Genomic DNA, 12214 nt, shown 5'->3' with positions numbered 1-12214 from the left:
AAAGAAAACAAATGCTCACAACTAGACCAACAGGCAGCATCATGACAAGTGGAGAAAAGGTGGAAGGTGTTGATTATCTCGTTTGACCTCAACTCACAATCAACATTCATGGAAACTGCAGTCAAAAAACCAATCTTCTGCAAAGAACGTCTTGAAAGTGTTAAAGAGCAGAGAGGTCGCTGAGGGCTAAAGTTCACCTAACTCAAGCTGTGGTACTTTCAGCTACTGCAGGTGTGTGGGAAGCTGGACAGTAATCAAGGGAGGACAGCATCCAGCTACACACGCAAGACGCAAGCCGTCACAGGACCACCATCTGTCTGTCTATTCTCATTCTCTCTCTCTCTCTCTTTCATCTATCATTTATTTATCATCTATCACCCATCCATTCATCCACCTATGTATCATCTATTTAATCTATCATCTATCTAATCTATCATCTATCATTTATATATCATTATCATCCATCCATCCATCCACGTGTCCACCTATCTGTCTAATCTGTCATCTGTCATCTATCCACTTATCTATCATTCACCCACCCACTCATTCATCTGTCATCTGTCATCCATCCATTCATCCACCTATCTATCTAGCTATCTATCTCTATCATCTACCTAATCTATCATCTATATCTATCAATCAATCATACACCCACTCATCCTCTATCAGTCATCCATCTACTCATCTATCATCCATTTATATCTGGAGATCTGTTCCCAAAACTTCACAGCCTTGAGACTTTACTCCAAAATACATAGTCTTCAGAAATGAAAATAAACTCAATAGATGTTTTTTTAAAAAGCTTTTCCAAGTCACCTGTGACCTGTAGCGACCCTGTGTTCAGCAGCTCTGAAACCTTCCCTGCCCTGAGCCAGTCTCCTAATTCCAAGACTCCAACACCCATTGCCCTAGTCACTGTGCCAATTCTGTTGTATATTCTCATTTCCTTGGAAGCTGCACTTAAACTATTTCTCTATTTTCCTCAAAGTAAAATAAACTTTTATGATCCATAATAATAAAAAAGCTTTTCCAAAGTGAGAGATAGACCATATTCATAAATTATAATTCCATTGTCAGTGGTAATCAATACTATAAAGCAAAATGTGTAGGAATGATCATGTTAAAAACCAAGACGATTTGTAAACCTTCACTCAAATAAAGATAAGTTTAAGAAAATTACTACCAAAAAAAAAAAAAAGAAAATTACTACCAATTGTAAAATTCCCTATTGCTAACATTTTTTAAAAAAAGGTATTTGAAAGTTTGTTGATGGGTGTGATTAGCTAACCTGTGAATGTCAGTGTTTACAATACTATTTGTGTGTTATTTTTTTAAACTTTTTTTGCATTGACTTAATTCTGGGTTAAATTAAGGCAGGAAATACTTTGTTTTATTTTGTTTTTTTATCATTATACTAGTTTATTTACAAAATCCAAATACATTGTTTTGCAGAAAATTTTCTTCCAGCATCTTTATTCTCATGATGATATGTAGAGATTCAATGTTGTTGTTGTTGTTATGTGCCATGTAATCCCTTGTGACTCATAGCGACCCCATGTACAACATCTCTGAACCCTGCTCTATTCCTTGCCAATCTTATTGTCTCTGACACACCTACCGTCATTACACCGGTCACTGAATCAATCCATCTTTCCAGCGTCTTCATCACTTGAGCTATCCCTCCACCCTTCCAAGCATGATGTCCTTATCCAAGGACTAGTCTTTGCAACATGCCCAAAGTATGTCAGATGAAGCTTCAGAATCCTTGCCTCCAAGGAGCAGCCTGGTTTCATGCTCTCCAGGATGAACCTGTTTGTTCTCCTAGAAGTCCATGGTATAATTCAACACTCTTCTCCAGCTCAACAGCCCAAAGGCATCATTTCTCCTTCTATCCTCTTTAGCCATTGTCCAGCTCTCTGATGCATAGCAAGTGATTGTGAAGACCATGGCCTGGATCAGGCACACCTTAGTCTACAGACTGACATCAGTGTTCTTCGGTACTCTTGAGAGATTCAATGTTATTCCCCCTACATTTTCAGTAGCTTTTTATTGGGGTAGAAATTGGAAAGTGGATTTAAAATTTTTATCATGCAATATTATTCAAAATGGGTGACCCTGGAGGACATGATGCTGAGTGAAATATCTCAGTCACAAAGGGACAAATGCTATATGGTACCACTGTTGTGGAATGAGGCTGGCATTGGGGTGGGGGTAAGTCTGAGAAAAACTGGATAAATTATGTTTACTGCATTGAAGTCTATGGGGGAGAGAATAGTTTAAAAGTATTATATTTTAGGGCATTATGTTTATCATAAGAGTACGGAATGAGTGTTGCAGAGTGAATTATATTGGGGGTGGGGGTGGGGGTGAAGGGTGCGTAGGGGGGATTGTGTACCAATGAATGAGTTTTTCTTTTGCTTTTCAAGGAGAGGAGTGAAGGTGGGAGTGGGTGGGGAGAAAAGTGTAACAATGAATGAATGGAATTCCAAAATCTCTGTAGATGTTCATTGAAATAAAAAAATTTAAAAAAAAATTGTATTGTGAGGCAAAGTGTTTATAATGGGTTAAATGATTTGGAAAAAGAAGAATGGTAAGGTTTATACAATGTGACCTCAAGACTTGCGTAAATCTCCGGTAATCAAGACACTGTGGTCAGCTTGTAGATCGAAGAAATTTAATCGCAAGACCATAAATAGACCACCTCTTATCCAGTCCATTGATTTTTTACAAAGTCACAAGGCAAGTCTGATGGAGGGAGGAAGGCTTTAACAGTGGTGTTGGAACAACTGGCTATCATAAGGGGACAGGTGAACTTAACAGTTAACTCACAGCTCACACAATGCGTTTTGAGATGGACCAGAGATGTGGACCTTACAGAAAATCAACTAACTTTCTATCCCACAACACAGAATGCTTCTTCGTGACCTTGGTGACGTCTGTCTTGTTCTTTCACACAACAGAAATACCAAAATGGGAGAGTTTAACAAACAGGAGTTGATTTTCTCACAGCTCGTGAGTCTGGGAGTTGGAAAGGCTCTGGGGAAAGGCTCTCTTGGCGGCTGCAGCACCCTTGGTTCCTTGGTGATCTCGATTGAGGTCTACCTTCCCTGGGTCTGAGTCAATGTTGTTTCTTCATATTAGTCAGAAGGCCTCGGATCTAGGACCTGTCCTACGAGGGTATGTGCTGGGCTGCCCACCAACAGGTCAGCAGTTTGAAACCACCAACCACTCCACAGCAGAAAGCTAGGCCATCTCCTCCCACTGAAATCTAGAGTCTCGGTCACTCTGGGTTGGAATCGACTGGACAGCTGTTGTTGTGTTGTTAGGTGCCATCGAATCGAGTAGGACTCACAGCGATTCTATGGATAGATTGTGAGGCCCGTCCCGGCCTGTGCCGTCCTCACCAGCTCTGTCACACCTGAGCCCGGTGCCCGGTGCTGCAGTCACCGTGGCAGTCCACCTGGTTGAGGGTCTTCCTCCCTTCCTGTCCAATGACTAGCCTCTCCTAGCAACATGACTGAAATGCAGTGAAGTTCAGTCATCTTTGAAATGATGCAGTGAGGTGGCATTTCTGTTTCCTGACACCGGGCACTCAGTGGGTGAGACAAGGCTTTGGAAACCCTGCGAGGCAGTTCCACTCTGTCTGCAGGGGCCTGAGTCACAATCAGCTCCTGCCAGTGGGGTCCACACTGATGTGGCTTCATTAGGTTTACAAAGATCACCCTGTCCCCGACGGGACTGTGTCATCAAGTGTGGGGTTCAGCACTGCAGCATAATTTTTGGGGTGCGGGACAGTTGTATCTAACAATAGCTCCATACACAAGAGCCCCAGCAAAGGAGAATAGTGCATCATTTGTATGCTATCAAAACCTCAAAGTCCTCACTGAGGTCGACTCCTCCCACGTGTAGTAACAAGATCCGAATGTCCCCCAACCCCCGCTGACCACAAACATCTGGTGGAATGTCCCCCAACCCCCGCTGACCACAAACATCTGGTGGACCAAAGACTGGAAGCGGTGCTTCCAGATGGTTCCTGAGTCAAGGACACAAGTCCCCGTCCTTCTGCCGAGGCCACTGCACCAGCTCAGTGTGGTTCTGAGAACATTCCAGATTGGAGACCCACGCCAGGGAGGCTGAGGCAAGCCAGGAGCAGTGGGCTCCTGATAGGGGCTCACCTGGGCCAGCTGGGACCCCAGGGAGGCGTCAGAGCCCGGTGGGCCTGGGGAGAGGCTGTGTTCTCTGGAGGAAAAGACCTTAAACTTGAACACTGGACCAGCCCCTTTGGCCCCCACAGCACTGACGCAGGGTGGCCTCACCGGCAGCTGCCCCGCACGTCCTGCTCCCACCTCTCCGTGGTGATGTGACCATCAGTTGTCAGCTGTAACCTCAGCAGCTGCCCATTTCTGCCGTCCCTTGAGTTTCAAAGGTTGGAGCGCAGTGCATATTCCTAATTGTTGTGAAATTAAAATTGTCCCTGTAATTGCAGGATAATTGCACAGGATGGCAGATGGCTCCCAGGGGAGAAGCATTGTTCCCGAGCAGAACTTGGAAAGTGTCTGGAAAGTTCTCTAAAAGGGAGATGAGGACAGTGTTTTGAAAGGGGGCAGGGTGTTGTCAGGCGCGGGGCTGGAATTTAAATTCGAGTGTTGATGGGCTTTTGTGAACCCAGCCAGCCTGGCTGGGAGCAGGCGGGCATTTGAGGGAGAGGCCATAGCCCGGAGGCCAACAAAACAAGAGACCTAGCTGTGAAATAAACAAGCGGCCTCACCCACAGGGAACATTCAAGCAGCTGGAAGAACTGTCTGTGATGTGAGATTTGAGTTGAAGGAATTGAGAAAAAAAGACATGAAAAGAGGGGATCATGTGAATATCTGCTACGCGTCCATCCTCACACTGGACAGGTGTGACCCATGAAACAGAGGCGCACCTGAAGTCAGCACTGTTTCCTGCACAATCCTGGTTCCTAAGTTCTATATGAGATGCCGGGCCTAGGTGACCCGAGAGTCACTCCGGACAGGGTCCTCTCAGCCCTCAGGACAGACTGCTCTCAGCTCTCCAGTACAGATGCACCCCACCAGCCAGTCAGGACAGACTCTCCCGAGCCCCTCAGGACGGACTCTCCTGAACCCCCCAGACTCCTGTCAGGACAGACTTCTCTCAGCCCCTCAGGAGTGACTCCTCTCCTTGCCCCTGTTTTATCAGGTGTGATATCCTTCTCTAGGGACTTGTTCTTTTTGAGACTAGAACCGTCATCTTCAATATGGATTGAAACTCAACATCAAGAAGACTAAGATTCTCAGCACTGGGCCAACTGGCAGCGCCATGATGGATGGAGAAGAGATTGAGGCTGTTAACAGTTTCAGCTTGCTTGGCTCCACAATCAACACTCTTGGCTTCAACAGTCGGGAAATCAAAAGACAAATACATCGGGAAGTCCGCTGTTGGAGACCTCTCCAAACTGCTGAAGAACAATGATGTCAGCCTAGAGACTAAGGTGCACCTGATCCAGGCCATGGTCTTTGCAATTACTTGCTATGCATCACTAAGAATGACAGAAGAATCATCAATGCTTTTGAGTTGTGGTGATGGGAAGAGTCTTGACCATACGATGGCCTGCCAAGAAAAAAAAAATGGGTCTGTCTTGGAGAGGGTGAAACCAAGTTTCTCCTCGGAGGCTAGATTTTGAAGCTTTGTCTCACATACACTGGGCACATGGCCAGGAAGGACCAACTGGTCCTTGGAGAAGGACACCATGCTCAAAAGGGGGGAGAGACAACGTAGGAGAGAAAGCCTGGATGAGATGGATTGACACAGTCCTAGGGCAATAGGGGTAGGTGTGTCGGAGTCGGTGAGATTGACTCAGGACAGGGCAGGCTTGAGAGCGGCTGTACAGAGGGTTGTTACGAGTCACAGGCGACTCAATGGCACATAACAACGAGTTTCACCATCCTCACTTTCAAGTACATTCTGGCTGTGGTTCCAAGGCATGTTTGTCCATCCTGTTGGCAGTCCATAGTGTATCTAGTCGTCTCTGTCAGCATCACACTTCAAACACATCAGTTCTTCACTGTGCGCCCTTCGCAAGCACATGAAGGATCTGAACAAACCTGGCATACGGCACAGTGGCGTTTCAGGAACTTACGGCGTCCTCAGCAGAAGCTTTGCCCAGTGCCGCACGTCTTGTCCTATCTGGAATTCTGTTTGCACGAGCACTGACTGTGCATCCGGCCAAATTAAATCCTTGGCCACGTCCATCCAGATGTTGTTTACTGGTGCCGTTGTGAGGACTTCTGCTTTATTGACGTGAACATAGGAGCCAAACTGAAGCTTCATCAGTAAGTGCTCCACACCTTCGGTGGTTTTATTTCTTTTACGTGAGTGGAAGTTTACAAATGATTTTGCATTTGCATTCAACCATTCCCAGATATTTTGTTTTATGACAGTAATTAAAATTAATGTAACTCATTACAATGTTTAATCAACTCTTGGTCATACCCTGCCTTTCTCTTCACCCAACTTAACAATTTATTCATTGCTGCTCTGCATATCACCCCTTGTTGCTAAGACTCCCTCTGACTCTGATGTCATCTTCTTCTCATGGTCCAATGTGTCACATTATTTGCTCAGTATACAGATGGAATAGGTATGGTGAGAGGATACAGCCCTGATGCACACCTTTCCTGATTTAAATCATGCATTGTTCCCTTGTTCTGTTTGAAAAACAAACATGCAATCAGGTGCCAGGGTCCTTAAAACACTCTTTCCTTTTCCAAAGGCGTATGTATAAGGCCATTATTTCTTCATATGTTCATATTCTTTACAATCACAAGGACACACCAGGCAAGATTGAAGGTAGAAGCCAGTGTAAGAAGCCAGTGAAACTGGCTAAGGATAGAACAAGGTTCAGAGCTATTATACATAGGGTCACTATAGGTGATCTGATGGCCTAACAACAGCAATGATAACAATTGCACATCTTCAGAGTTTAGAAGAAAACATATGTCTACTGAACAAGCTTGCTGTCTTTAGTGTCTGCTCGAATTTTACTGTATGCTATCAGATCCAAGACTCAGGAGCAGTGAAGAGCTGGAATTGGCTCTAAAGGCCTTTTCTGAATTACTGTGCCTTTTACCTACTAATAACTTTGGAGGGAGGTATCAATAATGCTAACAATGATGATGGTGGTTGTATTTGTTGAGCAGATACAATGTGTCAGGAAGATTCTGTGCCAAGCCCCGTGGAGCACATCTGATACATTTTCTAGCTTCTCCTAAGTCACACCACAAAGCCTGCCGGGATGTGGAATAATGACATTCTTTTCACTAAAAGTTTTTATTGTGGATGTATATTTCTCATGCAAATCTTACGGTTTTGAGATGAATTAGTAAATATTTGTACGTTTCTCAGGTTTATTTTCTAATCAAGTAAATACAGGGCCATTGGTGGTTCCATGGTGGGACTTTCCACCAGTGTTTGACGCCCTGCCCAGTGTGCCCTCCTGCACCACCACCCCGTCCGCGGAGGCTGGCATGTCGTCATGGTGCTGGCCAGGTTTCACTTGAGCCCACTGCTGCAGTCACTGTGCCAGTCCATCTCGGAGGGTCTTCCTCTCCTTCACTGACCCTCCACCTTTCCAAGCAATAGCCTTCTTTTCCTAGAAAAATGTCCTTTTCCAAGGAACAGCTTCTGCTAACAACATGCTCAAAGTATGTGAGATGAAGCTTTACCACCGTGGCCTCTGAGGAACATTCTAGTTGTACTTTCTCCAAGACAGATCCGTTTGTTCTTCTGGCCGTTCACGGATATTCAGCAGTCTTCAACACAACTCAAACACATCAATTCTCCCGTCATCCGTATTTACCGCCCAGCTCTTAGATCCACTGCAGGTGATTGCAAAGACTGGCTTGAATCAGGTGCACCTTAGTCTTTACACTAAAACTATTGCTCTTCAGGACTTTAGAGAGACCCCTGCCTGCAGACTTTCCTAAATGTATATCCTTCCCGACCTCCTGACTGCTCGTCCCAAAGATGTTGACCGTGGCTTCCAAGAAGCTAACAGGAACTCGCGTAAGCAAAGACTGAGAGTGTCCATCACTTTTCAGTCTGATAAGTGGTCAAATGTAAGACCTGCTACTCTATTACTGCAGATGCTTCAGGTCTATCAGACTCACAGGTAACCCCTGTACAATGGAGGGAACACTGTCCACTGCTGTGCAGTCCTGTCTCTGCCATGTCCACAGCCACCCTGTCAGTCTGCCTCCTCGAGGCCTGCAGTGTCCACAACCACCCTGTCAGTCTGCCTCCTCGAGGCCTGCAGTGTCCACAGCCACCCTGTCAGTCTGCCTCCTCGAGGCCCTTCCTCTCCGTGCTGGACCCCTGCTTTTCTCGGCACGATGGACTTCTCCAGGGAGCCTCACTTCTCACTGCCGTGGGGTCAGGACTGACTCAAAGCTGATGCGCCCGCAGGTATTCAGAGGCTGTAAATGGTGCTGGAGGAAGCTGCTGGTCTGTCTTCATCCATCCGTCTCCTTTGGAACTGCTAGCAGATTCAAACCAGCATAGAAGGGCCACCACTCCCTACAGGTTATGGCACCAGCATGCTCAAAGTGCTGTGCATGGTCAAATACTGGCAAGTGGAATTCTGAGACAAACCTACAAGACAAAGGCTCTCGGCTCCTCTGAAGGGCTATGTTGGCTTTCACAGCACTCGGAAGGTGGAGGGTCCCACTCCTGAGCTCTTCCCGCATCCTCTTCCCTGCGGACTCTCTGGACCCGAGGATGGCCTGAGACATTCACACCACCCAGGTCCCCTCCTCCCTGTGGACTCTCTGGACCTGAGGATGGCCTGAGACACCCACACCAGCCGGGTCCCCTCCTTCCTGCGGACTCTCTGAACCTGAGGGTGGCCTGAGACATTCACACCACCCAGGTCCCCTCCTCCCTGTGGACTCTCTGGACCCGAGGATGGCCTGAGACACTCACACCACCCAGGTCTGCATTTCTCTTCCTGACGCTGACCACCTCTTGTAGGCATATTGATCTTGGGCCTTCCACCCTGGCTTTTCACCAGCTCCCTCCCTTTCTGGACGAAGCCGCTCCCCAGAGCCTGACTGGAACTGCCTACACAGACGATGCCAAGCTCTTTGCTTTGAAGCTCTCAGGAGGAGGGTGTCTAGCCACACATTCAGGTATCGGTTTTTTATATTTCAATAACACTGAGCCATAAGTTCTCTTAGGCCTTTCTGGTTAAAATGCACTCCTAGATCATTTTATAGTTCTTAATCCCAACTATGAAGGTGGAGACTATGGACTATACCATGGCTGACAAGAGAGCTAGCACATCTGCCCTGGAAGAAATGTGGCCACAATGCTCTTCCCAGCGGCGAGCCTGGTGAGGCGCTCGGTACATCATCAGGGGGGCCAGCTGCTGGCAAGGACATCACGCTCACTAAAGCAGCTGTCACTGTTATGTGCCGTTGAGTCCAGCATGTGGACTCATGTGCTCATGGTGACTGCACAAACAACAGATCTGATCCCTGTCCTTTCCTGTGCCATCTTTTAATCATCTCTAATTGATCCTATTACTACACCATCGTGTCAATCCATTGGGTTGAGGGTCTTCCTCTCTTTTATTGACCTTCTGCCTTGCCATCAGGTGTACCTTAGTCTTTAAGCTGACATCACTGCTCTTGAGTACTTTAGAGTGGTCCTTGACAGCAGACTTTCCCAGTGCTGTATGTCTTTTAATTTCTTGACTGCTAGACTGATGGTGTCAGTTGTGGATCCAAGCAAGTCAAGTACAGGGTTGCTAGGGAGTGTTGGGAAGGGGGTCAGGGTCCTGGCTGGGGCTGATCACCAGGCTCTGGATAAGTGCAAGCCTATCTGGCCCATATCAGCCCTTAACACGGGATAGAGAAAGCTCTCCTGTGTTTGGCTGTGCTGGTGAGAAAGCTCACCACCCAGGAGGACGGCTGCCACATCCATTGGACTGGGAGTGGTCTGCACTGGGCTGAGGTTCTACTGTCCAATCCATATACTCCACATCTACAAATACCCCCATCCTGTCTTCCTGTGTACTCGCCTGTATATAAGCACACTGCAACCCCCAATCAAGTTGAATCTGGCTCTCTGCAGCACTCCCAGAGTGGTGGGTCTCTGTTGTGCTTACCCTCATCAGGGTGTCACTGCTCCCTGCTGGCAAACGGACAGCAACACAGGGTCAAAGAGGAACCTGCCTAACAAGATGGGCTGACCCAGCGACAGTGGTGGACTCACACAGAAGAGCAGTTGTGAGGATGGTCCAGGAGCAGGTAGTAGTTCATCCTGTGGCACACGGGTCACTAGGAGTCAGGATTGGCTGGACGGCACCCGAGAGCGGCAGACAACAAAGACAGAAGCATCCTCATTGTCAACAAGCATTAGCTTGGCTCTTCTGAGTATGTGTGTGAGGGGGTATCCTACTGCTGTTTTTAGGTGCGGTGGAGTACAACCCACCAGTGACCCTGTGAAAAACCCATCTGAACCCTACCCTGTCCCGTGCCCTCTTCACTGTTTCTGACACACTCAAGTCCATTTCTGCAGTCACCTGTCAATCCACCTGGTTGAGGGTCTTCCTCTCTCCCCACAACCTTCCGCCTTTCCAAGCACGATGTCCCTCTCCAAAGAACAGCTCCTCCTAGCAATATTCCTGAAGTGTGTGAGATGAAGCCTTAGTGGCACCAGGGACTTTATTGCTGATGTCAGATGGATCCTGGCTGAAAGTAAAGAATACCAGAAGGAGTCAATTGATGCTGTACTGACTGTGTAAAGGCATTTGACTGTGTGGATCAGAACAAATTACAGCTGACATTAAGAAGGACAGGAGTCCCAGGACACATGACTGTGCCTGAGCAAAACCTATACCTGGACCAAGAGACTGTCATGTGAACAGAGCAAGATAAGGATTTAAAATTAGGAAAGGTGTGAGTCAGTGTTGTAGCCTTTCTCCATATCTATTTAATCTGTATGCTGAGCAAACTATTCAAGAAGCTGGACTCTATGAAGAACAATGCGGCATCAGGATTGGAGGGAGACTCATCAATAACCTGCGTTTTGCATATGTCACAACCTTGCTTGCTGTGAGGAGGACTTGAAGCACTTGCTGCAGAAGGTTAAGCACTGCAGCATGGGTTGTTTCTCAACATCAAGAAAACAAAAATCTTCTCAACTGGACCCACCGCCTTTGTGTCACAGCATTGCTCCATTAACAGACAGTGCCTTGGCTGGAATCGAACCCTGGCCTGCATGGAAGGTGAGAACAGCATCCCTGAGCCACCACAGCCCTCTACCTCCATGTGCAGAGAATGGACGGGGCGGTGGGGGGTCCTTGGGCCTGTGATCAGCTGAAGCCTTGAGCAGCTAGCTGAGAAATTTCTGGGAAGATTCTCCCATTCAGCCATCCTGGGGGTGTCAGCATAGAGCTGTACAAACATCTCCCCAGGGAGAAGGGTGACCCACACTCCTCGCAGAAGCCACAGGGCCTCCCAGCAAAGCGACCCTTCCACTCTCTCACTCCTCGACTGTTCCTGGCTTCCCCAGCGTCAGGCTACACACTGTCTGTCTCCCTGCATGGGACCCTCTGTTGCCTCTGAGAAGGCCCCTCACGGTGACCCCACATGCTGGAACCACCAGGATCCATGGGTTTTCATTGGCTGACTTTCAGAAGCAGTTTGCCAGGCCTTTCTTCCTGGCCTATCTTAGTCCTGAAGTTCCTCCAACTCTCGCTCATCACCACAGCCATCACCCCGTTAACCACTGGGGCCTTGGGTGGAAGGGAACCCTGGCCTGCTGCGTGGAAGGTGAGAACTCCACTCCTGAACCATCACGGTCCTCTATCCCCAGTGCGCAGAGATTGGACAGGGCGTGCCAAGAGCGGTGCTATTCCTTTATTGATGGCCAAGGAGTCAGCTTACGTCTCGAACCCCAGAAGGAGACGAGAGGAGGCCCAGTCTGTGTGGCTCCCAGGCTGTGTGTTCTCGGGGGTCACACTGCAGACCGGGGGCCCTAAAGAGGGAGAAGGTGACAGGTCCACCACAGAGTCTGGTAACCTTGAGAGCCACTGACCCAGCCACCTGATGTGTCACTGGAGCCGACGAGTCTGTGCCTTCCTGCCAGCTTCCAGCCTGGACACCTCGCCCAGGCAGGACCCAGGGTGCCCTCACTGCAGGGGTCTTCC

The sequence above is a fragment of the Elephantulus edwardii genome, unplaced genomic scaffold, assembly GCF_000299155.1.
Source record: "Elephantulus edwardii isolate Elephantulus edwardi_28Jun2011 unplaced genomic scaffold, EleEdw1.0 scaffold00129, whole genome shotgun sequence".
Classification (NCBI taxonomy): Eukaryota; Metazoa; Chordata; class Mammalia; order Macroscelidea; family Macroscelididae; genus Elephantulus; species Elephantulus edwardii.
This window is presented reverse-complemented; position numbering follows the sequence as displayed.